Below are 26,600 nucleotides of genomic sequence, written 5' to 3'. Positions count from 1 at the left end.
GAAGTATTTATTGATCATCAACTTGCTAGCGCAAGTTCGTCTGCCCAACGCACAGTGAGAGCAAAGAAACCAAAACGTGGGCGTTTGGAGCAGAGAAAGGTTTATTGCAGGGCCACTAAGGAGACAGGTGACTCATTGCTCTAAAAAAACACCCCAGACTCCTTGAAGGGTTTCAGCAAAGCATTATTTTAAAAGCCAGGTGAGTGTGTGGGGAGGGGGGGGAGGACTTGCAAGGTATGTGATCAGCTCATGCACAGTTCTCTGATTGGCTGAAGGTGCAGGCAACAGGGAGGTGTCACAGGGATTAACATTGTCAGTCCTTAGGCTATGGGGAGGCCTGGGGCTATGTGCTCATGGTCATCGAGTAGTTAATACCTTCCTTTCAGTGGGGGATTTTCACATCTGTAAAACAACTCCGGAAATGTGCATGAAATGCTGTTATCTAGATACTTCAGAGAGGAACTAAAGCAGAGGATATGAGAAAAGGCCTGTCCCGGGAAGGCCCCATAGGGTCCTGCTCCATTACAAACTAAGTGCTGTGAACTTTGTGTTATCGAATCCATATTTTTTTAAAACTTTCCATATTTGATAGATGAGAAAAGCTCTTTTTTTTTTTTTTTTGGCTGTGTTGGGTCTTCGTTGCTGTGCGCAGGCTTTCTCTAGTTGCGGTGAGCGGGAGCTGCTCTTCGTTGCGGTGCGCGGGCTTCTCATTGTCGTGGCTTCTCTTGTTGCAGAGTACGGGCTCTAGGCGCGTGGGCTTCAGTAGTTGTGGCACGTGGGCTCAGTAGTTGTAGCTCGTGGGCTGTAGAGCGCAGGCTCAGTAGTTGTGGCACACGGGTTTAGTTGCTCCGCGGCATGTGGGATCTTCCCGGACCAGGGCTCGAACCCGTGTCCCCTGCATTGGCAGGCGGATTCTTAACCAGTGCGCCACCAGGGAAGCCCACATATTTTATTTTTAATTGCTTTGTTTTGTTATATAAGCAATAAAATAATGTAATAAAATGAAATAATAAATTTTAAAATGTTATATACACATAAGCAAAAAAGAAATCAAGCACCAAATATATGTATATATGTATATGTATGTGTATATGCTATGTGTATATGCACATATAGTACATATATAGAGAATATTTTTAAACAAAAACTTGACCGTACTATGCAGAGTATGTAGTTACCTGTTTTGTTCAAGTTGTGAACTTCATTTATTGCCATCAGTTATACTTTTTTCCAGGGAATTCCCTGGTGGTCCAGTGGTTAGGACTCCACACTTCCACTGCAGGGGTCACAGTTTGATCCCTGGTAGGGGAACTAAGACTCCATATGCTGCGCAGTGCAATCAAAAAAAAAAAATATATATATGTACTTTTTGCACATAATTTTAATGCCTGCATAATATTCTATTGTATAATTTACTGAGCCAAATTAAGTAATAATAGACATTTAGGTTATTTTTAATTGTTATGGATTATAAACAAGGCTTCTGTGAGTACCTTTTTAGTTCGAACCTTACATAAATCCTTACTTACTTAGGATATAGTCTTAAAAGTGGAATTGCTGCATCAAAGGATTGTCACTGTTGTTTATTCTTTTTTATATAGTTTGCCAAATTTTTCCTCAGAAAGTGTGTACAAATTTACACTCTGGTCAGAACTGTATTAGAGATCTTATTTCCTGAGACCTTACTAGTGCTAGGTATTATCTATTTTTAATGTTTTTCATTTTGATAAATATGTAAATCTATTTGTTATTAGATTATAGTAAGGCTGAACATTTTTCTATGATTATAGCACTTCCATTTCTTCTTTTATGTGTTTGCTTTTATTTGTTAAAATTTCTTTTTTGCAGAACAATACTAAAAAAAGAGTCGACACAAATTGACCACAGTACCATCACCTAAACACATCAGTGTTTCATCTGTCCTAGTTACCTTCAATCCTTATTCACTTGCATATTAAATGTTTACATATTTGCAGTCATTGATGGAATATTTTGCTCTGCATTTTCACATAGCACTATGCCATGGATTACTCTTAGATTTAGAGAAACAGTAAGTCCCATTCCTTTTCTATATGATAGCTCTTTATGTATTTGGTACTATCATGTCTTATGGTTTGTCAGTTCTTACAATATTCCCTTGTATTTTATAGTATGTTTAGATCCCTTTTAATCTTTGTCTATCTACTCTGGAGGAATTCCAGTTTGTTGACCTCTGATGGGTTGTGTCCAGGACTGAGCTAATCAAATAGAGGAACAGGAATTTCTGAAAATTCTAGTTCAAAAGACCCTCAGGGTTCTTCGCAGGCACAGGGAGACTAGAAACTCTCCTGCTCTTGCTGGCCATCTCCTCTGGAGGCTGCTGCTTCCTTGCATCTTTAGGAAAGCAGTGCTTGGGGCAGTTAAGAGCCCAGATGTTGTATTAAGATAAGCACACCTGGGTTGAAACCTCTACCTACATACCCCCTCCCTTAGTCATGTTTCCGTGGGCCACTTGTTTAACCTCATTTTCCATATCAGAAAAATACAGATTAGAGTACCTACCTCATAGAGTTTTGTCATAATTAATTTGGAAAGACTTTGTGAAGTGCTTAAGAGACCGATAAGTTATAGTTATTATCAATACTAGTTAGCCTTGCCATCAGCTCCTCTTTCTTAGGTCCCCTTCACCCCCACAAGACAACCTATTGAGTGACATAAACTTCTTAAGACCACCTGTATGGCTGGTTTTGGTTTTGGGGTTCTTTTTTTTGAGTTTTTTTGGCTGCATTGGGTCTCTTTGCTGCGCGCGGGCTTTCTCTAGTTGTGGTGAGCGGGGGCTACTCTTTGTTGTGGTGCGCGGGCTTCTCATTGCGGTGGCTTCTCTTGTTGAGGAGCACGGGCTCTAGGCACACGGCTTCAGTAGTTGTGGCACATGGGCTCAGTAGTTGTGGCTCGTGGGCTCTAGAGCACAGGCTCAGTAGTTGTGGCGCACGGACTTAGTTGCTCCGTGGCATGTGGGATCTTCCCGGACCAGGGCTCAAACCCGTTGTCCCCTGCATTGGCAGGTGGATTCTTAAACACTGTGCCACCAGGGAAGTCCCTGGCTATTCTTAAGATAAGCAATTTTATGCTTTTGTTTAAGCATGAAAAAGTGACAAAACATAGATTTTTATAAAATTATGTCAGACATAGTCCTGTTTTATTCTTCTCTTCCTTCTGAGATTTTTAAGTCAAAATCCCCATTGGACATCGGTTTCTGTTTTAATTACCTTGGGCAAAGTTCAGCAAACCCACTTCCAGGCAGAAGAATGGACTTCAGAGTCTCAGATGAGAATTTGCCATTTCTGAGAGTCCTTTGGCCCTGGAGGCACTTGTTTCCCTGGACTTTTGCACAGAGAAAAGCATTTTTCAGGTAGTGTCTAAGCACATGCCCAAAGCCATCTGCCCAACTTGCTATTCTGCTTCAAGTGTCCACAGACAGTTCACATTCAACATGGTCAAAAATAAACAATTGTCCTCTATTTGGCACTTTTGCCACCCCCTTTAAATCTGCTTTTTCTCCTGAATTTCCTATTTTGTTTCGTGACATCCTTTCTACTGTTATCCCCCAAGTTAAAAATCAGGCTCTCTCAGGAGTTCCCTGGTGGTCTAGTGGTTAGGATTTGGTACTTTCACTGCCATGGCCTGGGTTCAATCCCTGGTTGGGGAACTGAGATCCTGCAAGCCATGCAGTGTGGCCAAAAAAAAAAAAAATTAGGCTCTCTCTTCTTCCGTATGCCCCTACATCAAATTAATTACTCAATCCTATAGGTTTTATCTTCTAAATATTTGTTTTATGTGTTCTCTCTATACTCTGGCTTTAGTTTTAGTTGAGGCCGTTTTAAGCCTAAGCTTTACAGTAGCCTCTTAACTACCTCTAATTCCATTGAATCTGATCCCTGCCATCAAACTGATTGTTCTAAGAGACAAATCTGATCATGCCTTTCCACTGCTTAATATCTTTCACTAATATGGGGCCTATGGAGCTGAAGCCAGGGTCAAAGAGGTGACCAGAGCTCGCAGAATTGGGGCCAATGAAACAGAGCTAAGGGGATCTGTGGGACCACCAAGGCCAAAGCTAAGGAGATAATCAAGGATCAGGGGCTTGGTACATAAAGGGGAAATAAGAAAATAAGTAATTAAATTAAAGATACTCAGAGTCAAATTTTTCACTAAGGAGGGAGTTTAAAATATGGAAAGGCTGAAGGCTAGAATGAATCATATAGTGTTGTATTGGAATTAGAAGTATCAGTGTGAACTCAAATTTTGATAGATAATATAGACGTGTGTGTGTGTGTTTGTGTAAGTAACGCTTTGCCCACTGAGAGGGCCTAATGGCAATGAGCGCATCAGATGTCCAGATCTTGGTTTCTAAATACCATTGCCCACTAAAAGTAATAAGAGCTCCTTGGAGAACTGGCTCATTCCAAGAGCAGGGGAAGTACAAGATAAGTCTGTAAAGTCTCGTTGTACCAGAACATAGAGTAAAGCTCAAAAATAATGGAGACCCGTGTGACTAAGACCCGATGCAGCCAAAAATATAAATAAACAGATTTTTTTTTAATAAATAAAAATAAATAAATGATGGAAAGTATAAAAAGTAGCCAATTTGAAGGAGCTCCCACTGGCCAAACTGAAGACAATCTGAACATCAGAATAAATAATGATAGTATCAGATTATAACCCATTTTAAAAATGGTCGTGCATGAGCCCATACTGATAAAAACACATAAATAGACATACAAATGAGGGGCAAAAGTAAGCACTTCTTTATAATAGAATGTCAGATAATAAGTGTGGAAGAAATGAAATCATTAGAAAATCACCATTCGGCAACCATTATAGTAATACTTTTTAGGCAGGAGCCATCAGTGGGTGCTAAAACGATTGGGGGAGAATTTGTTAAGGAACAGGATATTTACATAGCCTCAGTGTAACTCCCTACAAAATATTTATCATTTAAAAAGGCAAAATGGTAACTTCACAGCTGAGAAACTTTGCAGGTGCTTGCTTTTTTTTTTTTTTGAATTAATTAATTTATTTATTTATGGCTGTGTTGGGTCTTCGTTTCTGTGCGAGGGCTTTCTCTAGTTGCGGCAAGCAGGGGCCACTCTTCATCGCGGTGCACGGGCCTCTCACTATCGCAGCCTCTCTTGTTGCGGAGCACAGGCTCCAGACGCGCAGGCTCAGTAATTGTGGCTCACGGGCCCAGTTGCTCCGCGGCATGTGGGATCCTCCCAGACCAGGGCTCGAACCCGTGTCCCCTGCATTGGCAGGCGGATTCTCAACCACTGCGCCACCAGGGAAACCCGGTGTTTTCTTAACTATGTTATCAAAGTTAAAATCACCAGGAAGAGGACAAATCAACTTTGTGCACCTCCTAATATGAAACACTGAGAACATGGTATATCGTTTGTGGTGTTCTTGCCAGAAATGCATAATTGATTCTAATCATGAGGAAACATAAGACAAACCCAAACAGAAGACAATCAACCTGTATAATTGACCTGTACTCTTCAAAATGCCAATGACCCAACAGGGAAAGATTTGAGGAACTATTCCAGATCAAAAGAGACTAAAGAGACATAACAATTAAATGTAACACTTGAAACTGGGTTGGATCTTGGACCAAAAGAAAAAAAATGTTTTTGCTGTAAAGGAAATGGGTTATATTTGATCCCTATTTGATCTCTTGGTGAAATTATAATTCTATTTCTTCAAGATCCAGCTCAGATATCACTTTACCCATTAAATTTTTGCTGACCTCCACAGCTCTAGTTAATCAGTGGCTTCCACTGTGCTACCTCTAAACCAGGTACAAGTTGCTATTGTTGCCATTAAGGATAATTTTAAGTAACATTTATTAAGAACTTACTATATGCTACGCATATGATCATATGTATAAGTAAGTATAGATACTAATGGGTTTACTTTTAATCCACATAAGGACCCTATGAGGAAGGTACTAGTACTAATCTCATTTTTATCCCTCTAGCCCAAGTTCACATAACCAGTAAGTGGCTGAGCCTGGACTTGAGTTCAAGTCTGTCTGACTACAAATCGCATGCTCTTAACCACTGTGCTCATTACCTTTAATCTTTCACCTGTCTCTCCTACTAGACTGTAACTTTCTGTGACAAGAGGGTTTATATCTTATTTTTCTCTCTATTCCCAGCCATTAACCCTATCACAATTCTTGACATATAAGTGCTCAGTAAATGTTTTTCCTTCTTAAGTTTTTTACAAATATGAATTATGTCAAATGTTCAAAAAAGAAGAAAGATATATGTACGTGTTGATTGAAAGAGAGAGAGAGCTGGGGGTGATGGGGAGAATACCTGTTCTATCAGAACGCAGAAAGAAGCAGAAGACACTCTCAAGCTGGGTAATTTGAGAAGAGTGAAGAATTTAATAAAGGAACTAGGGACTTCCCTGGTGGCCCAGTGGTTAAGACTCCGAGCTTCCACTGCAGGAGGCGCAGGTTCAATCCCTGGTCAGGGAAGTTTCACAAGCCGCAAGGCACTGCCCAAAAAAGAGACAGACTGTATACTAAGGCATGGACAGTGTCTTGGAAAACCAAAAGAAATAGTACAATAACTGAGAGTTAACAATGAGGCAATATTTACATTTCTTGGTCTGAAGGAATAAGGGGAATGGACAGTAAGTTGCAACTGCCCTAGAAAATCAAAGCCACAAGTTTCCGTATTCAGATTCAGTGGAAAATGGATCAACTATATTTCCTCTTTCTGGAGTAGCATTTTTATTGATGGATGCTAAAGAATGCTTTGTGCCTGCTGAAGAAATATTTCTGACCAAAAGTGAGAAGTTTATTAACATTCAGCAAAATAGTTTTTTGGTTCTGTCTGCTACCCTACATGGGGCCCGAGGAATGGAAACTGATGTTCAGGATTCAGTGGAGACTCCTGGGTAGTAACTTATTGGATACTTCCAGTACACTACACAATAAATGCAAATAAATGCAAAACCGGGAGTCAGCTGAGAGGAGAGGGCCTCCTAGCAGGAGCTGTGACTTTTGGTTAAGAGACCTAGCCAACCCAAAGCCACCCCAAAATCAGGAATCTGGGACCTCATTCTCTTCCTCCCTTTAATCCTCTAAAAGCTACAAGGATAAGGAGCCCATTGATCTACAGTGAACCATACAAGTCAGCCTCAAAGGTCAGAGGGCCAGACTGAGAAGGGTGGAAAATGGATCCAGAGGGGCAAATGGAAGATCACCCAGAATAATGTTGTACCTACCACCTCGCTTTAGAAATGGAATACGGCCAATACGGTTGAAGTCCTCAGTGTACCCCTCTCCAGTCACATCCCTCTACTTCCTCTCCTACAGTGCTGCCATAAAGATTCTTAGACTTCTGCATAATATGTTATTTTTTTAAATAAAATTGAACAAAAGAATTTTCTGAAAAGGACTAACACTTTCCTTGCTCTGTCATAGTTTTATACTTGAGAAGCATCATGGTATTATCAATGGGCTGGGAGTCAGAAAACTCTGATCCATGTGTCTAGTTCCAAACCCTTTGTCTCGTGCAAAGCAATTAAAATCTTTCAGCTTTTGTTTCCTCATCTGTAGAACATTGTTATGAAAATCAAATGAATTGGTGCCTATGAAATCATTTTATAAACTGGAAAGCACCAATGAAAGTAAACGATCGTTGTATGTCTGTCCCCCTTTTATATATAACATATCCTGTAAGAGCAAGAACCTTGTCTCTCTTGTTTGTTTGCTACTGTGTCCCTAGTACCCAGAATGGGGGCTGGCACAGTATAGGCATTGCATTAGTATTAATCAGGGAAGGCTAACTGCTGTAACAGACAATCCCAAAACACTCAGTGGCTTAAGAAAATCAGAATTTATATCTCCCTATGTCAGCATCAGTTGTAGGTCAGTCAGGGAAGCCTTGCTCTCTCAGTCAGTCAGAGATTCCGGATCAATCATTTATCTCTACCACATCCTAGGTCCTTGAAATCCTTACCCAAGGATAGGCTGGCACAGGAGCTTTCCTGTGCATGAGATTTAACAGGCCACTGCTGGGAGTGGTGTAGTTCACTTTAGCCCATCCCATTGGCCAGAAGTCAGTCACTGGCCACATCCAAGGGATGCTAAAAAGCATAGTTTACCTGTAGCTTCAAAGTAAGAGAAAATGAGCTTGATCAGCATCTAGCCAGTCATTGCTATGACTTTCACTAGATATCTGTAGAATAAATACATGAAAGATTAATGAAATATATACAAATGAATGCAGCCTAAGATCCACTTTTGTTTTTTAACTTCTCAGTAATGGCTTAATTTTTTTTAATTGAAGTATAGCTGATTAACAATGTTGTTAGTTCAGGTGTACAGCAAAGTGATTCATATATATATATGTGTGTGTATATATATACACACACACACATATATACACATATATATATTCTTTTTTCAGATTCTTTTCCATTATAGGTTATTACAAGGTATTGAATATAGTTCCCTGTGCTATACAGTAGGTCCTTGTTTTTTATCTATTTTATGTATAGTAGTGTATATCTGTTAATCCCAAACTCCTAATTTATCCCTCCCCCAACCCCTTTCCCCTTTGGTAACCATAAATTTGTTTTCTATGTCTGTGAGTCTGTTTCTGTTTTGTAAATAAGTTCACTTGTATCATTTTTTTAGATTCCACATATGTGATATCGTATGTTTGTCTTTCTCTGTCTGACTTACTTCACCTAGGATGATAATCTCTAGGTCCATCCATGTTGCAGCAAATGGCATTATTTCATTCTTTTATGGTTGAGTAGTATTTCATTGTATATATCTTCTTTATCCGTTCACCTGTTGGTGGGCGTTTAGGTTGCTTCTGTGTCTTGGCAATTGTAAATAGTGCTGCTATTGAACATTGGGGTGCATGTATCTTTTCAAATTAGAGTTTTCATCTTTTTCGGATCTATGCCCAGGAGTGGGATTGCTGGATCATATGGTAGTTCTATTTTTAGTTTTTCAAGAAACCTCCATACTGTTCTCCATAGTGGCTGCACCAATTTACATCCCCACCAACAATGTAGGAGGGTTCCCTTCTCTCCACACCCTCTCCAGCATTTGTTATTTGTAGACTTTTTATGATGGCCATTCTGACAGGTGTGAGGTGAAATGTCATTGTAGTTTTGATTTGCATTTCCCTGATGATTAGAGATGTTGAGCATCTTTTCATGTGCCTGTTGCCCATCTCAATTTCCTCTTTGGAAAAATATCTATTTGGGTCTGCTGTCCATTTTCTGATTGGGTTGTTTGGTTTTGTTTGTTTGTTTGTTTGTTTTAATACTGAGCTCTATGAGCTGTTTGTATATTTTGGAAATTACACCCTTTTTGGTCGCATTGTTGGCAAATAATTTCTCCCAGTCCCTAAGTTGTCTTTTTGTTTTGTTTATGGTTTCCTTTGCTGTGCAAAAGCTTTTAAGTTTAATTAGGTCCCATTTGTTTATTTTTGCTTTTACTTCCATTATTCTAGGAGATGGATCTAAAAAAATATTGCTTCTATTTATATCAAAGAGTGTTCTGCCTATGTTTTCCTCTGGAGTTTTATAGTATACGGTCTTACATTTAGGTCTTTAATCCATTTTGAGCTTATTTTTGTATATAGTGTTAGAAAATGTTCTAATTTCATTCTTTTACGTGTAGCTGTCCTGTTTTCCCAGCACCACCTTTTTTTTTTTGCCGTACAGCATGCGGGATCTTAGTTCCCTGACAAGGGATCAAACCCATGCCCCAGGGACACGGGTTTGAGCCCTGGTCTGGGAAGATCCCACATGCCGCAGAGCGGCTAGGCCCATGAGCCACAATTACTGAGCCTGTGCGTCTGGAGCCTGTGCTCCAAAACAAGAGAGGCCGCGATAGTGAGAGGCCCGCGCACCGTGATGAAGAGTGGCCCCCGCTTGCCACAACTGGAGAGAGCCCTCGCGCAGAAATGAAGACCCAACACAGCCATAAATAAATAAATAAATAAATTTAAAAAAAAAAAACCCATGCCCCATGCAGTGGAAGCGCAGATTCTTAACCACTGGACCACCAGGGCAGTCACCAGTACCACTTATTGAAGAGACTGTCTTTTCTCCAGTGTGTATTCTTGCCTAATTTTTGTAGATTGACCATAAGTGTGTGGGTTTTTTTCTGGGCTTTGATCTATGTGTTCATAGATCTGTTCCATTGATCTATGTGTCTGTTTTTGTGCCAGTACCATGCTGTTTTGATTACTGTAGCTTTGCTAGTTAATTTTTCTAATGCATAGTATGATAAATTTTTTTTTTAGTTATAGGCAGAGCCAGTGCTTGACCTACAGGTATTGCAAAAATTGCCTGACCTATTTTGAGGAGACAGCTTGACCTTTATTAAAATGCTTTAATTTTAACATGTACACATTTTAATTCTACTAGAAAGTGGTTTCTACAATTAATATTAACATTGTACACACTTGTGTGTGTTTTTATGTGTATATGTACACAGAATAGCAAAATAACAGAAGGGCAAGGTTACACAATTTCACATTTCAGCCATGAACCACATAAAACATGTCCCTGTGTGCTTCTATACAATATGTATATGTTCATCAGATGATATTGTAAATTATATCTCCAGTAATAATTTTTACTCATGAAATGAAATAGAATTAGCATGTTTTGCTAAAAACCTCTCTAAAAGTCAGTATATTCTTTACTGTGTTGCTGTAGATAGCTTTTCTGCAATATTCTTTTTCAATTTATAAATAACCAGATTATAACAGGCTGTTTACAATTCTAAGCAATGACATCTTTTCCTTCTTATTAAATTGTAAAGCACCCAATGCATTTTAATAGATGCTTTGATTAAATTATGAGTATGAATAACAAAATTTCTGTTGGTCCTGATTTGCAACCAATCAGGATGGGGGAAAAATTCCCACACCTACCTTGTACATAAATACAGATGCTTTTAAAATATTTAAAATGAGACATTTGTATTTAAAACCGTATTTTAAATAGACACAAATATTACTTGATAAATATTTGTTAGTACTTTTAAGAGAGTGTTTTTCTCACTTTATCAATAAACATCTACTAGAGATAAACTAGAAAATATAACAAAAATATTTCTTTTATAAACCCAGTTTTAAAGCTACCAACAAGTAGCTTACTGAGAAATGTGTTAATATCAAGAGGAGGAAATTTAGAAAATTTTATTGACAGACTTAAATAAATATAAAGACAATATTTATATATAGGAAGACAAACTTGTTTTTAATTGACGTATAGTTGATTTACAATTTGTGTTAGTTTCAAGTGTACAAACTTTTTTTTAAAATGTCAGTTTATCCCAAGTTACTATATAAGTTAGTTATCATTACAGTTAAAATCAGTGAGATGTTATTACTGTTTCCTTAATTGTTGAAATGATTTTTAATTTTATTTATTTTTTTAAAACAGTCAAGGATAGGCACAAGATTATGGAAGAGAAATAATAAATTAAAAGGGAAGCCTAATTTTACCATATATAAAACAACATATGGTACCAGTATAATAATATAGTCCCATGGGACAAAATAGTCTAGAAAGCAGAATGATAGAGTCCAAAAAATAAGAATAACTGAGTTCAAATTCTGATTAATCCCCTTTCTAGTTAGTTTCTCCTTGCCTGCCTTCTACATAAGAGAATTTATTCACATATGATGTATGATGAAAGTATTACAAATCAATATAAAGGGGAAGAATGTTTGACTAAATAATCTAAGGAAAATTAGGTGGCAATTTGGAAAAAAAAAATTTTAATGATAAATGAAGAACAAAAGCAAAGGGTTTCCCTGGTGGCACAGTGGTTAAGAATCCGCCTGCCAATGCAGGGGACACGGGTTCGAGCCATGGTCCAGGAAGATCCCACATGCCGTGGAGCAACTAAGCCCGTGAGCCACAACTACTGAGCCTGTGCTCTAGAGCCCACGAGCCACAGCTACTGAGCCCACGTGCCACAACTACTGAAGCCCACACACCTAGAGCCTGTGCTCCACAGCAAGAGAAGCCACCACAATGAGAAGTCCGCGCCCCACAGCAAAGAGTAGCCCCCACTCGCCACAACTAGAGAAAAACCCGCACGCAGCAACGAAGAACTAACACAGCCAAAAATAAAATTATAAAATAATAATAATAAAATAAAGAACAAAAGTAAAAAATTAAAGGTAATAAAATTAGCCAAAGAATAACTGAAAGAAACAAAATTGGATATTTAGAAAACCTCTGAAAGATTTTCTAAGTCTGTGTTTAGAAATTATTTAAAAAAGAAGACTAAGTCCAAATTCAACTTTATCATGTACTTATTGAGCACCTACCATATCCTAAGCATTATTATAGAATCTCAGGCTGGATCAGTAAACAACAGACAACACAGAGTTTGTATTCTTGAAGATTCCAGAAAGAATCAAATAAATATCAAGGATAGATAACTTCTTTCAAGAAAAATAAAGAACTGTGTGGTTACTGGCTTATAGACAGATGTATAAATCAGTGGAATAGAATTGAGAGTCCAGAAAAAAAACCATACATTTATCTTCCAAAAAGTTGGAAACCACACAAATGTCCACTTACTGCTGAATGAATTTTTTAATGTGTTGTATCTGTATAATGGGATAGTATTCAGCCATAAAAAGAATGAAGTACATGCTACAACATGGGTAAGCCTCAAAAGCATTCTGCTAAGTGAAAGAAGCCAAACACAAAAAGCCACATATTGTATGATTTCATTTATATGAAATGTCCAGAATAGGCAAAACCATAGAGACAGAAATTAAGTTAGTGGTTTCCAGGGGACAGGGACAAGAGAGAATGGGGAGTGACTGAGGGTTTCTTTTCAGGTGATGAAAATGTTCTGGAATTAGTGGTGATAGTCTTATCGTTGTTCTTTTGAAAGTGATTTTTTTTCCCTGTGAATGCTTTTAAGGTTTCCCTCTTTGTCTTTGGTGTTCATTAGCTTTGCTATGATGTGCCAGACATGGTTTTCTTTGTATTTGCTAGAGTCTAGAGTTTATTGACTGTACGGCTTGATATCTCTTGTTGGATTTTGAAAATTCTTAGTATCTCATTACACATATGTTAAAAGTAAATTTCAGTTGTGCATATATTCAGTTTCTTTATCAGTGTCCCATATGATTCTTACACTCTTTTTAATATTTTCTATTCTTCCTGTTCTCCAACTTTCTTTCTGAATACAAGCCAACCCTTCTGCTAGGAACCCAATATGTTATTATTTGGTGTTTTTTTCTCCTGATCTTAAATCATTCAAGAAAATTGTCCTCCTATCTCCTGCCAAAGAGGTGTGTATATGTGACTGCCTCAACACCCAGGAAAGAGTCTTCATATTTTCAATTTTTTTTAACATCTTTACTGGAGTATAATTGCTTTACAATGTTGTGTTACTTTCTACCGTATATGCATATTTTCACTTTTTTCTCCCAGTCAGCACCTGGAGGCACAGCTTCTTCTTGTGCAAATCTCATGTTTTCATTCCCATTTTCTTTGATATTGTGGGTTTTGATATATATTTTATTCTTTTACTGCCTCTTTAATGAAACTTTGAGTAGAAGAAAAAATAAATGGTCACTGCCATGTTTAACAGGAAGTCATATGTACAGTACTATTCAGTGCTGGCAAGAGTGTCATAAAACAAAGCATTCTAATAGATTTCTAATGTCCTTTATAAAAAAGGTCTTTAAATCTGATCTCTCTTCTGAGAAGAAAACCTAAATAAATCACCTAAAATTCAAAATTAAGAATATTTTCTATGCAGAATGATATTCACAGTAGCATACTTAATGAAAGTTAAAATTTAGATTAACCTAAATATCTAATGATCTGGTACTAGATAAATAAATCATGGAGTCTACATTTAATAGGAAATTGTACAGCCCTTTACAATTGTTTGTAAAGATACGTGTTAACATAGATAAATGCTATTACATTATGTTAAATGAAAAGGACAGAATTTTTTAAAAATTTACAGAAACAAACACAACTCAAAACAGAAGCATAGGGACTTCCCTGGTGGCACAGTAGTTAAGAATCCGCCTACCAATGCAGGGGACACGGGTTCGAACCCTGGGCCGGGAAGATCCCACATGCCACAGAGCAACTAAGCCCGTGCACCACAACTACTGAGCCTGCACTCTACAGCCCGTGAGCCACAACTGCTGAAGCCCGTGTGCCACAACTACTGAAGCCTGCGCGCTTAGAGCCCGTGCTCTACAACAAGAGAAGCCACCTCAATGACAAGCCTACACACCACAATGAAGAGTAGCCCCCTCTCACTGCAACTAGAGAAAGCCCGCACACAGCAATGAACACCCAACACAGCCAAAAATAAATAAATAAATTTATTAAAAAAAAAAAAACAGAAACGTAAAAAAAACTATAGAAGAAACAGAGGGCAGAAAGCAGAAGCAAGAAGAACTACAATTCTGGGCTTCCCTGGTGGCGCAACAGTTAAGAATCTGCCTGCCAATGCAGGGGACACGGGTTCAAGCCCTGGTCCGGGAAGATCCCATATGCCGCAGAGCAACTAAGCCCGTGTGCCACAACTACTGAGCCTGCATTCTAGAGCCCACAAGTCACAACTACTGAAGCCCTTGTGCCACAACTACTGAAGCTCGTACACCTAGAGCCCATGCTCCGCAACAAGAGAAGCCACCACAATGAGAAGCCCATGCACGGCAACGAAGAGTAGCGCCTGCTCACTGCAACTAGAGAGAGCCCGCACTCAGCAATGAAGACCCAAAGCAGCCAAAAATAAATAAATAAATAAATAAATAAAATTTTTAAAAAAAGAACTACAATTCTGCAGCCTATAGAAGGAAAACCACATTCACAGAAAGATAGACAAAATGAAAAGGCAGAAGACTTTGTACCAGATGAAGGAACAAGATGAAACCCCAGAAGAACAACTAAATGAACTGGAGATAGGCAACCTTCCAGAAAAAGAATTCAGAATAATGATAGTGAAGATGATCCAGGACCTTGGAAAAAGAATGGAGGCAAAGATCGAGAAGATGCAAAAAATATTTAACAAAGACCCAGAAGAATTAAAGAACAAACACCTAGAAGAATTAAAGAACAAAAAAACAGAGATGAACAATACAATAACTGAAATGAAAACTACACGAGAAGGAATCCATAGCAGAATAACTGAGACAGAAGAATGGATAAGTGACCTGGAAGACAGAATGGTGGAATTCACTGCTGCGGAACACAATAAAGAAAAAAGAATGAAAAGAAATGAAGACAGCCTAAGACACCTCTGGGACAACATTAAACGCAACAACATTCGCATTAGAGGGGTCCCAGAAGGAGAAGAGAGAAAGGACCAGAGAAAATATTTGAAGAGACTGTAGTCGAAAACTTCCCTAACATGGGAAAGGAAATAGCCACCCAAGTCCAGGAAGCACAGAGAGTCCCATACAGGATAAACCCAAGGAGAAACACGCTGAGACACATAGTAATCAAATTGGCAAAAATTAAAGACAAAGAAAAATTATTGAAAGCAGCAAGGGAAAAATGACAAATAACATACGAGGGAATGCCCATAAGGTTAACAGCTGATTTCTCAACAGAAACTCTACAAGCCAGAAGGGAGCTGCATGATATACTTAAAGTGATGAAAGGGAAGAACCTACAACCAAGATTACTCTACCCTGCAAGGATCTCATTCAGATTCAATGGAGAAATCAAAAATTTTATAGACAAGCAAAAGCTAAGAGAATTCAGCACCACCAAGCCAGCTCTGCAACAAATGCTAAAGGAACTTCTCTATGTGGGAAACACAAGAGAAGAAAAGGACCTACAAAAACAAACCCAAAACAATTAAGAAAATGGGAATAGGAACATACATACCGAAAATTACCTTAAACGTGAATGGATTAAATGCTCCAACCAAAAGACACAGGCTCCCTGAATGGATACAAAAACAAGACCCATATATATGCTGTCTACAAGAGACCCACTTCAGACCTAGGGACACATACAGACTGAAAGTGAGGGGGTGGAAAACGATATTCCATGCAAATCGAAATCAAAAGAAAACTTGGAGTAGCAATACTCATATCAGATAAAATAGACTTTAAAATAAAGAATGTTAAAAGAGACAAGGAAGGACACTACATAATGATCAAGGGATCAATCCAAGAAGAAGATATAACAATTATAAATATATACGCACCCAACATAGGAGCACCTTAATACATAAGGCAACTGCTAACAGCTATAAAAGAGGAAATCAACAGTAACACAATAATAGTGGGGGACTTTAACACCTCACTTACACCAATGGGCAGATTATCCATACAGAAAACTAATAAGGAAACAGAAGCTTTAAATGACACAATAGACCAGATAGATTTAATTGATATTTACAGGACATTCCATCCAAAAACAGCAGATTACCCTTTCTTCTCAAGTGCGCACAGAACATTCTCCAGGATAGATCACATCTTGTGTCAAAAATCTAGCTTTGGTAAATGTAAGAGAATTGAAATCATATCAAGCATCTTTTCCGACCACAACGCTATGAGATTAGAAATCAATTACAGGGAGAAAAACATAAAGACTACAAACACATGGAGGCTAAACAATACGTTACTAAATAACCAAGAGATCACTGAAGAAATCAAAAAGGAAATCAAAAAATACCTAGAGACAAATTGCAACGAAAACACGACCATACAAAACCTATGGGATGCAGCAAAAGCAGTTCTAAGAGGGAAGTTTATAGCAATAGAATCCTACCTCAAGAAACAAGAAAAATCTCAAATAAATAATCTAACCTTACACCTAAAGGACCTACACCTAATCTAACTTTACACCAAAGTTAGTAGAAGGAAAGAAATCATAAAGATCAGAGCAGAAATAAATGAAATAACTGAAAAGAAAACAATAGCAAAGATCAATAAAACTAAAAGCTGGTTCTTTGAGAAGATAAACAAAATTGATAAACCTTTAGCCAAACTCATCAAGAAGAAGAGGGAGAGGACTCAAATCAATAAACTTAGAAATGAAAAAGGAGAAGTTTCAACAGACACCGCAGAAATACAAAGCATGATAAGAGACTACTACAAGAAACTCTATGCCAATAAAATGGACAACCTGGAAGAAATGGACAAATTCTTAGAAAAGAACATTCTAAGACTGAACCAGAAAGAAATAGAAAATATGAACAGACCAATCACAAGTAATGAAATTGAGACTGTGATTTAAAATTTTCCAACAAACAAAAGCACAGGACCATATGGCTTCACAGTTGAATTCTATCAAACATTTAGAGAAGAGCTAACACCTATCCTTCTCAAACTCTTCCAAAAAATTGCAGAGGAAGAAACACTCCCAAACTCATTCTATGAGGCCACCATCACCCTGATACCAAAACCAGACAAAGGTACCTCAAAAAAAGAAAATTACAGACCAATATCACTGAGGAATATAGATGCAAAAATCCTCAACAAAATACTAGTAAACAGAATCCAACACCACATTAAAAGAATCATACACCATGATGAAGTGGGATTTATCCCAGGGATGCAAGGATTCTTCAATATACACAAATCAATCAATGTGATACACCGTATTAACAAATTGAAGAATTAAAACCATATGATCATCTCAATAGATGCAGAAAAAGCTTTTGACAAAATTCAACACCCATTTATGATAAAAACTCTCCAGAAAGTGGGCATAGAGGGAACCTACCTCAACATAATAAAGGCCATATATGACAAATCCACAGCAAACATCATTCTCAATGGTGAAAAACTGAAATCATTTCCTCTAAGATCAGGAACAAGATAAGGATGTCCACTCTCACCACTATTATTCAACATAGTTTTGGAAGTCCTAGCCATGGCAATCAGAGAAGAAAAAGAAATAAAAGGAATACAAATTGGAAAAGAAGAAGTAAATCTGTCACTGTTTGCAAATGACATGATACTTATACATAGAGAATCCTAAAGATGCCACCAGAAAACTACTAGAGCTAATCAATGAATTTGGTAAAGTGGCAGGATACAAAATTAATGCACAGAAATCTCTTGCATTCCTATACACTAACAACAAAAGATCAGAAAGAGAAATTAAGGAAACAATTCCATTCACCATTGCAAAAAAAAGAATAAAATACCTACAAATAAACTTACCTAAGGAGGTAAAAGACCTGTACTCAGGAAACTATAAGACACTGATGAAAGAAATCAAAGATGACACAAACAGGCTTCCCTGGTGGCGCAGTGGTTGAGAATCTGCCTGCCAACGCAGAGGACACGGGTTCGAGCCCTGGTCTGGGAAGATCCCACATACCGCGGAGCAAATAGGCCCGTGAGCCACAATTACTGAGCCTGCGCGTCTGGAGCCTGTGCTCCACAACAAGAGAGGCCGCGATAGTGAGAGGCCCGCACGCCGCAATGAAGAGTGGCCCCCACTTGCTGCAATTAGAGAAAGCCCTCGCACAGAAACGGAGACCCAACACAGCCATAAATAAATAAATAAAATAAAAAATTAAAAAAAAAAAGAATATCCTTTTAAAAAAAAAAAAAAGATGACACAAACAGATGGAGAGATCCACCATGTTCTTGGATTGGAAGAATCAATGTTGTGAAAATGACTATACTACCCAAAACAATCTACCGATTCAATGCAATCCCTATCAAATTACCAGTGGCATTTTTTACATAACTAGAACAAAAAAGCTTAAAATTTGTATGGAGACAAAAAAGACCCTGAATAGCCAAAGCAGTCTTGAGGGAAAAAAATGGAGCTGGAGGAATCAGACTCCCTGACTTCAGACTATATTACAAAGCTACAGTAATCAAGACAACATGGTACTGGCACAAAAACAGAAATATAGATCAATGGAACAGGATAGAAAGCCCAGAGATAAACCCACACACCTATGGTCAACTAATCTATGGTCAACTAATCTAAAGGAGGCAAGGATATACAACGGAGAAATGACAGTCTCTTCAATAAATGGTGCTGGGAAAACTGGACAACTACATGTAAAAGAATGAAATTAGTACACTCCCTAACACCATACACAAAAATAAACTCAAAATGGGTTCGAGACCTAAATGTAAGACTGGATGCTATAAAACTCTTAGAGGAAAATAGGAAGAACACTCTTTGACATAAATCACAGCAAGATCTTTTTTGATCCACCTCCTAGAGTAATGGAAATAAAAACAAAAATAAGCCAATGGGACCTAATGAAACTGAAAACTTTTGCAAAGGAAGGGAAACTACAAACAAGACGAAAAGACAACCCTCAGAATGGGAGAAAATATTTGGAAATGAATCAACAGACAAAGGATTAATCTCCAAAATATATAAACAACTCATGCAGCTCAATACTAAAAAAACAAACAACCCAATCAAAAACTGGGGGGAAGATCTAAATAGACATTTCTCCAAAGAAGACAAACAAATGGCCAAGAAGCACATGAAAAGCTGCTCAACATCACTAATTATTAGAGAAATGCAAATCAAAACTACATTGAGGTATCATCTCACACCAGCTAGAATGGGCATCATCAGAAAGTCTACAAACAACAAAACCTGGAGAGGGTGTGGTGAAAAGGGAACCCTCTTGCCCTGTTGGTGGGAATGTAAATTGATACTGCCACTATGGAGAACAGTATGGAGGTTCCTTAAAAAAACTAAAAATAGAACTACCATATGACCCAGTAATCCCACTACTCAGCATATACCCAGAGAAAACCGTAATTCAAAAAGACACATGCGGGGCTTCCCTGGTGGTGCAGTGGTTGAGAATCTGCCTGCCACTGCAGGGGACACGGGTTCACGCCCTGGTCTGGGAAGATCCCACATGCCGCGGAGCAGCTGGGCCTGTGAGCCACAATTACTGAGCCTGCGCGTCTGGAGCCTGTGCTCCGCAACAAGAGAGGCCACGATAGTGAGAGGCCCGCACACCGCGATGAAGAATGGCCCCCGCTTGCCGCAACTATAGAAAGCCCTGGCACAGAAACGAAGACCCAACACAGCCATAAATAAATAAATAAATAAATAAAATTAAAAAGACACATGCACCCCAATGTTCATTGCAGCACTATTTACAATAGCCAGGTTGGAAGCAACCTAAATGCCCATCGACAGACGAATGGATACAGAAGTGGTACATATATACAATGGAATATTACTCAGCCATAAAAAGGAACAGAATTGGGTCATTTGTAGCGACATGGATGGATCTAGAGACTGTCATTCAGGGTGAAGTCAGAAAGGGAAAAACAAATATCATATTTTAACGCATCTATGTGGAACCTAGAAAAATGGTACAGATGAACTGGTTTGCAGGGCAGAAATAGAGACATAGATGTAGAGAACAAACGTATGGACACCAAGGGGGGAAAGTGGTGGGGTGGTGGTGGTGGTGGGATGAATTGGGAGATTGGGATTGACATGTATACACTAATATGTATCAAATAGATAACTAATAAGAACCTGCTGTATAAAAAATAAATAAAATTCAGAATTCAAAAAAAAGAAACGTATAGAAGAAACATATCCAAATATGGACAATACTTACCTTAGGATGGTGGACAATGACAAATAGGGTTTTTTACTATTTACTTTTATATATTTCCCAGTATGCCTAATGAATGTGTGCTTTCTTAAAATAAGGAAAATGGGGGAAACAGTATTTTAAAATGAAGAAACATTATTTCTTTAACTTACATACTATGCTATTTATAATAATATGAAACCCACATTATTTGTACAAGATCTCCTATTTCTTTTTAATTCATTACAAGTTCTGGATTTCAGTTCATTTATAAAGATGGGGAGTTTTCAACATGCATTTCTTAAAAATAGTGTTTAAGAAAGAATTCTCACAAGCGTAAGAAACCCCTGCACCATCTTCTCTACATTCCATAGAAAACACGTTTCATTTACAGTTCAGCCTCAGAATTAATTGAGTTAAATTCTTTGCTAATACAACTTTAAAATGCAGTGCCTCAGATAAATATCAACCAAACACTACAAAGTTTAATTTGAAATATGTGTTCCACATTACAATCTGATCTCCCTCCGTACTGTTTATCAAATTAAGATGGCAAGTGGCATCATCCCCTTTGAGGCAGCAAGAGATATTGAAGAGTTTGTTGAATTTATCTCTGCTGAAATATTCTACAATGTGTTACAAGACTGTTCTAAGATTGATTACACATACAAGTTGAAGTAAAAGTTAATTTTTTTTTCCAGTGGGTATAGAGATATGGTGTAAAATAAGCACCATTCTGGTTTTCTGTTTTGAGTGCTTATGATAAATTTAAAAGAAGTGAAATATTTGAGTAATTAGAGTTAGACAACTATCCATAAATTGTGGAACATTTGACATTAACACCAAAGCCACATTGCAGATTCTGAACTTTATTTCTCATATGAACTGTGAAAATAATGCATCATCTACAGGCTAGCAAGATCTAAAAGATGAAAACTTGATTACCAAAGAACATAACATTTATATGCAGGAAAATAGCCTTTCATATTCTGTTTATGTTCACAGCAACCCTTTTAGGAAAGAGAGAGCCCCAGGAAAGAAGCAAAGTGAAGTACAATTCTTTTATATCTTTCCCTTTAAACTCAAATTACACAGAATGGTTTGTTTGCTTTCCAATAGATGGCGGGAAAGACAACTGTAGTACACCAAACCAGTTTAGAAATGAAAGACAAGCATCTGTTTGTTTTACAAATTTATCAGCTTCTTTTCTGGTAGCTCAGCCCAGCTTCTTAAGAGGCCCTCTACAGCTGCCATTTTGCACTGCTTGGTGGTACACTCACAAGAAATGAGCTTACTGATTCCTATGGCTTCCTTTCTTAGCAAAATGGTCCTTTTCTATCAGTGCTTTCCAAGTTACTCTATTTGCATAGCTTTGTGACTCTCAAAGGAACACATACCATGTAGCATATAAATTAGGAAATTTATAGCATCCATTCATGGATCTTGATTTATGGCAGGACTCCCATTTCAGCTCTATTCTGGGCATGTCTGAAAGCAGTGCAAGAAGTGAGATCTACAGGGGCTAGCAGGAAAGGCTCAAAGGAGAGGTCAGACATGCTACCAAGGTCAGAATGTTTTTGTGGGAAAGCTACTTCATCTAGCTGTGAGTATAGCTGCTGTTGTGAGAATAACCAGTGTAACTGTGTGATGCTACTTAATTATCTCTTGATAATTCAAAAGTGTCAATGTGCAACCTGGGATTGCATAATCTATCTACTTTGCTTCATTCCAATGTCATCAGCATCAAAATGAATAATGCAACTGAATGATGCAATTCACTCTTTCCCTATCTTACAGTTAAACCATTATTTCTTCTCAAGTACTTGGTACATTTAGGCAAGTTTTTTGTTTCAATAATAGTATTTACAGGGACTTCCCTGGTCCACTGGATAAGACTCTGCACTCCCAATGCAGGGGGCCCGGGTTCTAGCCCTGGTCAGGGAACTGGATCCCACATGCATGCTTCAACTAAGAGTTCACATGCCACAATTAAGGAGCCTGCATGCTGCAACTAAGGAGCTGGTGAGCTGCAACTAAGGAAGCCCACGAGCCACAACTAAGGAGCCCTGGAGCTGCAACTGAGGAGCTCACGAGCCTCAACTAAGGAGCCTGCCTGCTGCAACTAAGACCCAGTTCAACTAAATAAATAAATAATAAAATAAATAAATAAATAGAAAGAAAGTATGCCTTACCATCTTGGCTATACAAACATAATTATAATAATAATAATAGTCTTTACAGCAAGAATATTAGTAATGCATCTCTAAGGAATCTCAAGTAATTTTATAATCATTACTGTTTTACCCATGTATTCTGATATATTTTACAAAGATGAAGAGGATATGTTTTCAATGCCTTATGTCATTTCATCTTATTTAAAGCATTGATATTATCTGTAAGTACTTGATTCTATAATTTATAAAAACTGAATAAGACATGACCATAAAGTACTTTTGGAGGGTTCTCTGAAAAGTCTGATATTAGTGAGCCTGCACTTTTAAGGCTTCCATCCTCTTTTAAAATAAAAATAGAGGTCCCCAACAAAATCATGTTATGTTCCTGAAAGTCCCAAATATTGAAGGAAAACATATTTGCCATAAGATCTCTCTCTCTTCGGGACTTCCCTGGTGGTCCAGTGGATAAGACTCCATGCTGCCAATGCAGGGGGGCCCGGGTTCGATCCCTGGTCAGGGAACTGGATCCCGCATGCATGCCACAACTAAGAAGTCCGCATACCACAACTAAAGATCCCACATGCGCAACTAAGACCCGATGCAGCCTAAATAAAGAAATATTTTTTTTACAAAAAGATCTCTCTCTTCTATTTCACTTAGGATGAAAGATTTTGATGGAGATTGTTGAAAGAATCTAACAGTGATATTCAAAGATTGAAATGCAATCAGCAGCTTAGTGGGGATATTTCTACTTATCTGAAGAGCTGGATTATTTGTCTAAACTCAGAAAATGAAGGATCAGCTTCTAATATACAGGGGGTTCATAGGATGCAAGAAGAGAACTCTTGCCTATGGAATTAGCAAAGTAAAAACTGTTTGTTTTACAAATTTAAAGATTGGCTCATGTATAAAGAATCCTGCCCACACCGTACAAGATTACACTTGTGAGGACTTAGGAGATTTGAAGAAGCAGAATGCTGATTCTGAGGTCGTAGGGCCTTTTGGGGTGTATGAGTTTGCTAGGGCCACCATAACAAAATACCATACTGCGTGGCTTAAACAACAGCTTATTTTCTCACAATTCTGGAGGCTAGACGCCCAAGATCAAGTTGTCGACACATTTGGTTCCTTCTGAGGCCACTCTCCTTGGCTTGTACATGTCCACCTTCTTGCCGTGTCCACACATGGTCATCCCTTGGTCTGTGTTGTCTCTGTCCTAATATAAGAATACCAGTCATACTAGATTAGGGCCCATCCACATGGTCTCATTTTACCTTAATTACCTCTTTAAAGGTCCTGTCTCCAAACAGTCACATTCTGAGGTGCTGGGGGTTAGAATTTCAATAAATGATTTCGAGGGGGCACAATTCAGCTGATAACATTGGGAAATATGCTATCCTGGATGTGTCAGAATCTAGATCCAGGAAATGTGGAAGCAGTTCACAGTATTTCCAAATGTATGATCTTGATTATTCACATGATAATGCTAGAAGACCCAGGAGAAGATGCCTCAACATCTTCAGCATACAACAGTAGCTTACAATATTTGCAAACATGGTCACACATTCAGAAGAGAAGAGTTAGTTACTGCTGTTATGTTTTAATTTTTCATAAAGATCAGTAAAGAGTTACAACATTTTCTTCCCAGAACCTTTGTCAAAATTGTTTACATCATCTCACTTAATATCAGTGTCCAAAACATCTGTTTGGTTAGAGCATCTCAACCATGTATTTATCAACAAATTTATAAGTTTTATCCAAGAAGTGGGTGTTTATATGATGTATTTGTCAGAATAGGCTAACTGCTGTAACAAACAACCCTCACATCTCAGCACATTAAAGTTTATTTCTCCTTCATACAAAGTCTAGTCGGTGTTCCTGATTGTGCAGCTCTCCTAGGCAATTTTTCTCCAAGTGCTTACTCAGAGAACTGGGCACTTTCCATCTTATAGCACTACCATCTTAAATAGATGGGTCCCAAGGTTTCCGTGGGAGGGGAATAGAACATGCAGAAGGCACTCCAGATATTTACTTCCTTGACCTGAATGTGAAAGCACATCACTTCTGTTCACATTGGCTAGAACCAGTCATATGCTCCTACTTAGATTCAGAGAGACTGGAAAATATCATCTTTGGCTGGACAGCTGCTTCCCAATAACAACTCTCCACTATGAACACAGAATTTGAATCTTTAGGGGTCAGCTAGCCCCCTCTGCTATGCACAGCAACTCCAATGTAGGTTTCTTCAAATTCAGTTGCATTGCAAATGTGGTGGCTAAAAGCCAGGCTGCCCAGCTAGAATCCTGGCTCTGCTGCTTATTGGCTGTGTGACCTTGGAAATACTGCTCACTTCTAACCACCTCAGCTTTCTCATCTGTAAAATGGGGATTTTATTCAGAGGTTTGACCTGACTAACTGTAAAGCGCTTGGAATAATGCCTGGCCCATAGCACTCTGTAAATGTTACCTATTATTATTACTTACATGAGTCTGTCCCCACCACACTCTTTGTGAGATAGGCTCAGAAAGTTTCAAGAACCCATAGCCCTAAGTGCAGCAGAGATGACCCAGGTGGGAGAACTCTGCCCAACAGAGGTGGCCATGACTGAATGAATGGACCAATATTCTCTCTTGCAAAGGCTGAGTGTTTAACACACAGAGTAAGTCAGCAGTTTATTACAGGAGTGGAATTCAAAAAATGAAAAGAACAAAACCAAACACCCGGAGAAAAGGCAATGATCAGAAGCCATGAGACAATAAAAGCCAAGAGTTGTCAGACACCATGAATGGGAAAAGCTAGGAAAGACAATGGAGAGAATGGAGTGGCGGGAATAGAGGCTGCAGAGAGTAGCTGAGTCACCAGAATGGTATAGGACTGCAACAGGGACCCGTGGCATCATGAGAACACAATGGCATGAACTGCTAATATCCCAAACGACCTTCCAGATGCATTCCAGTGGGAGGAGGGTCTGACTGTAAGACAGACATTTGTCTTCCTTATTTTACAGCCCCATCACTTAAGATTTCCTAGCATGTCATTTTGGCTTGGGATTTGAAAGAGCCTAACTGTCAGCATAGCCACTGTGATTAATTTGAAACTTAGAAGTGATCTTGGTACTCTTCTCTTTTCTGATAATACAAGTATTAGTGGCTGTGAATCTCAGTTCACAGATACAGGTGTACAAAATACGTTCTAACGCAAGGTGCTTCCTGATTCTGAGCCCCACCACCCCCTTCCACTGGTGTGTGGAAATTTAACCTTGTTCATTCTTAGAGCTTGACCCCAGCTTAGCCAGGATTGTTCACAGTTCTGGAGTCTAATGCAGTGCCAAGGCATCCAGCAGGTTGGTCATCTCTTCACAGCCCTTGACCACGCTCTGTCCACATCATCCCTTCAGGTCCAACAGCTCTGAGCTGCTTCTGCACCGAGTTTGCAGCACGGATATTTTTACCAAGGTTGAGAATTCCATGCTTGGGGACTCATGCACCCTGCAGTTGTTCCTTTCTAGGGTCCGTCTTGCTCCCTCCCTAGCAATACTACCCGAAAGTATGATCCAGATTCCCATGTCCAAAACCCAAGTCCTCTGGCCCTTATTGAGCCTAAAGAATCTTTTTTCCTTTTCTTTTCTTGTCTTTTTAAAAAATATTTATTTATTTATTTGGCTGCGCCGGGTCTTAGTTGCAGCATGTGGGATCTTCGTTGTGGCATGCGGGATCTTTTAGTTGCGGCGTGCAGGCTCTTACTTGCGGCATGTGAGATCTAGTTCCCTGACCAGGGATGGAACCCGGGTCCCCTGCATTGGGAGCACAGAGTCTTAACCACTGGACCACCAGGGA

The 26,600-nt window shown here is 38.6% G+C and overlaps 1 protein-coding gene across 1 annotated transcript in view; it reads left to right on the top strand.

The window, feature by feature from the left end:
• The window catches only part of EIF4E (eukaryotic translation initiation factor 4E), a 122,120-nt gene that overhangs the window by 1,559 nt on the left and 93,961 nt on the right, over nucleotides 1-26,600 (top strand). The gene's annotated exons all lie outside the window — the stretch shown is intronic.

The sequence above is a fragment of the Balaenoptera ricei genome, chromosome 5, assembly GCF_028023285.1.
Source record: "Balaenoptera ricei isolate mBalRic1 chromosome 5, mBalRic1.hap2, whole genome shotgun sequence".
Classification (NCBI taxonomy): Eukaryota; Metazoa; Chordata; class Mammalia; order Artiodactyla; family Balaenopteridae; genus Balaenoptera; species Balaenoptera ricei.
Note: the sequence above shows the minus strand (reverse complement) of the source record. Positions and strands in the feature narration are given on the sequence as shown.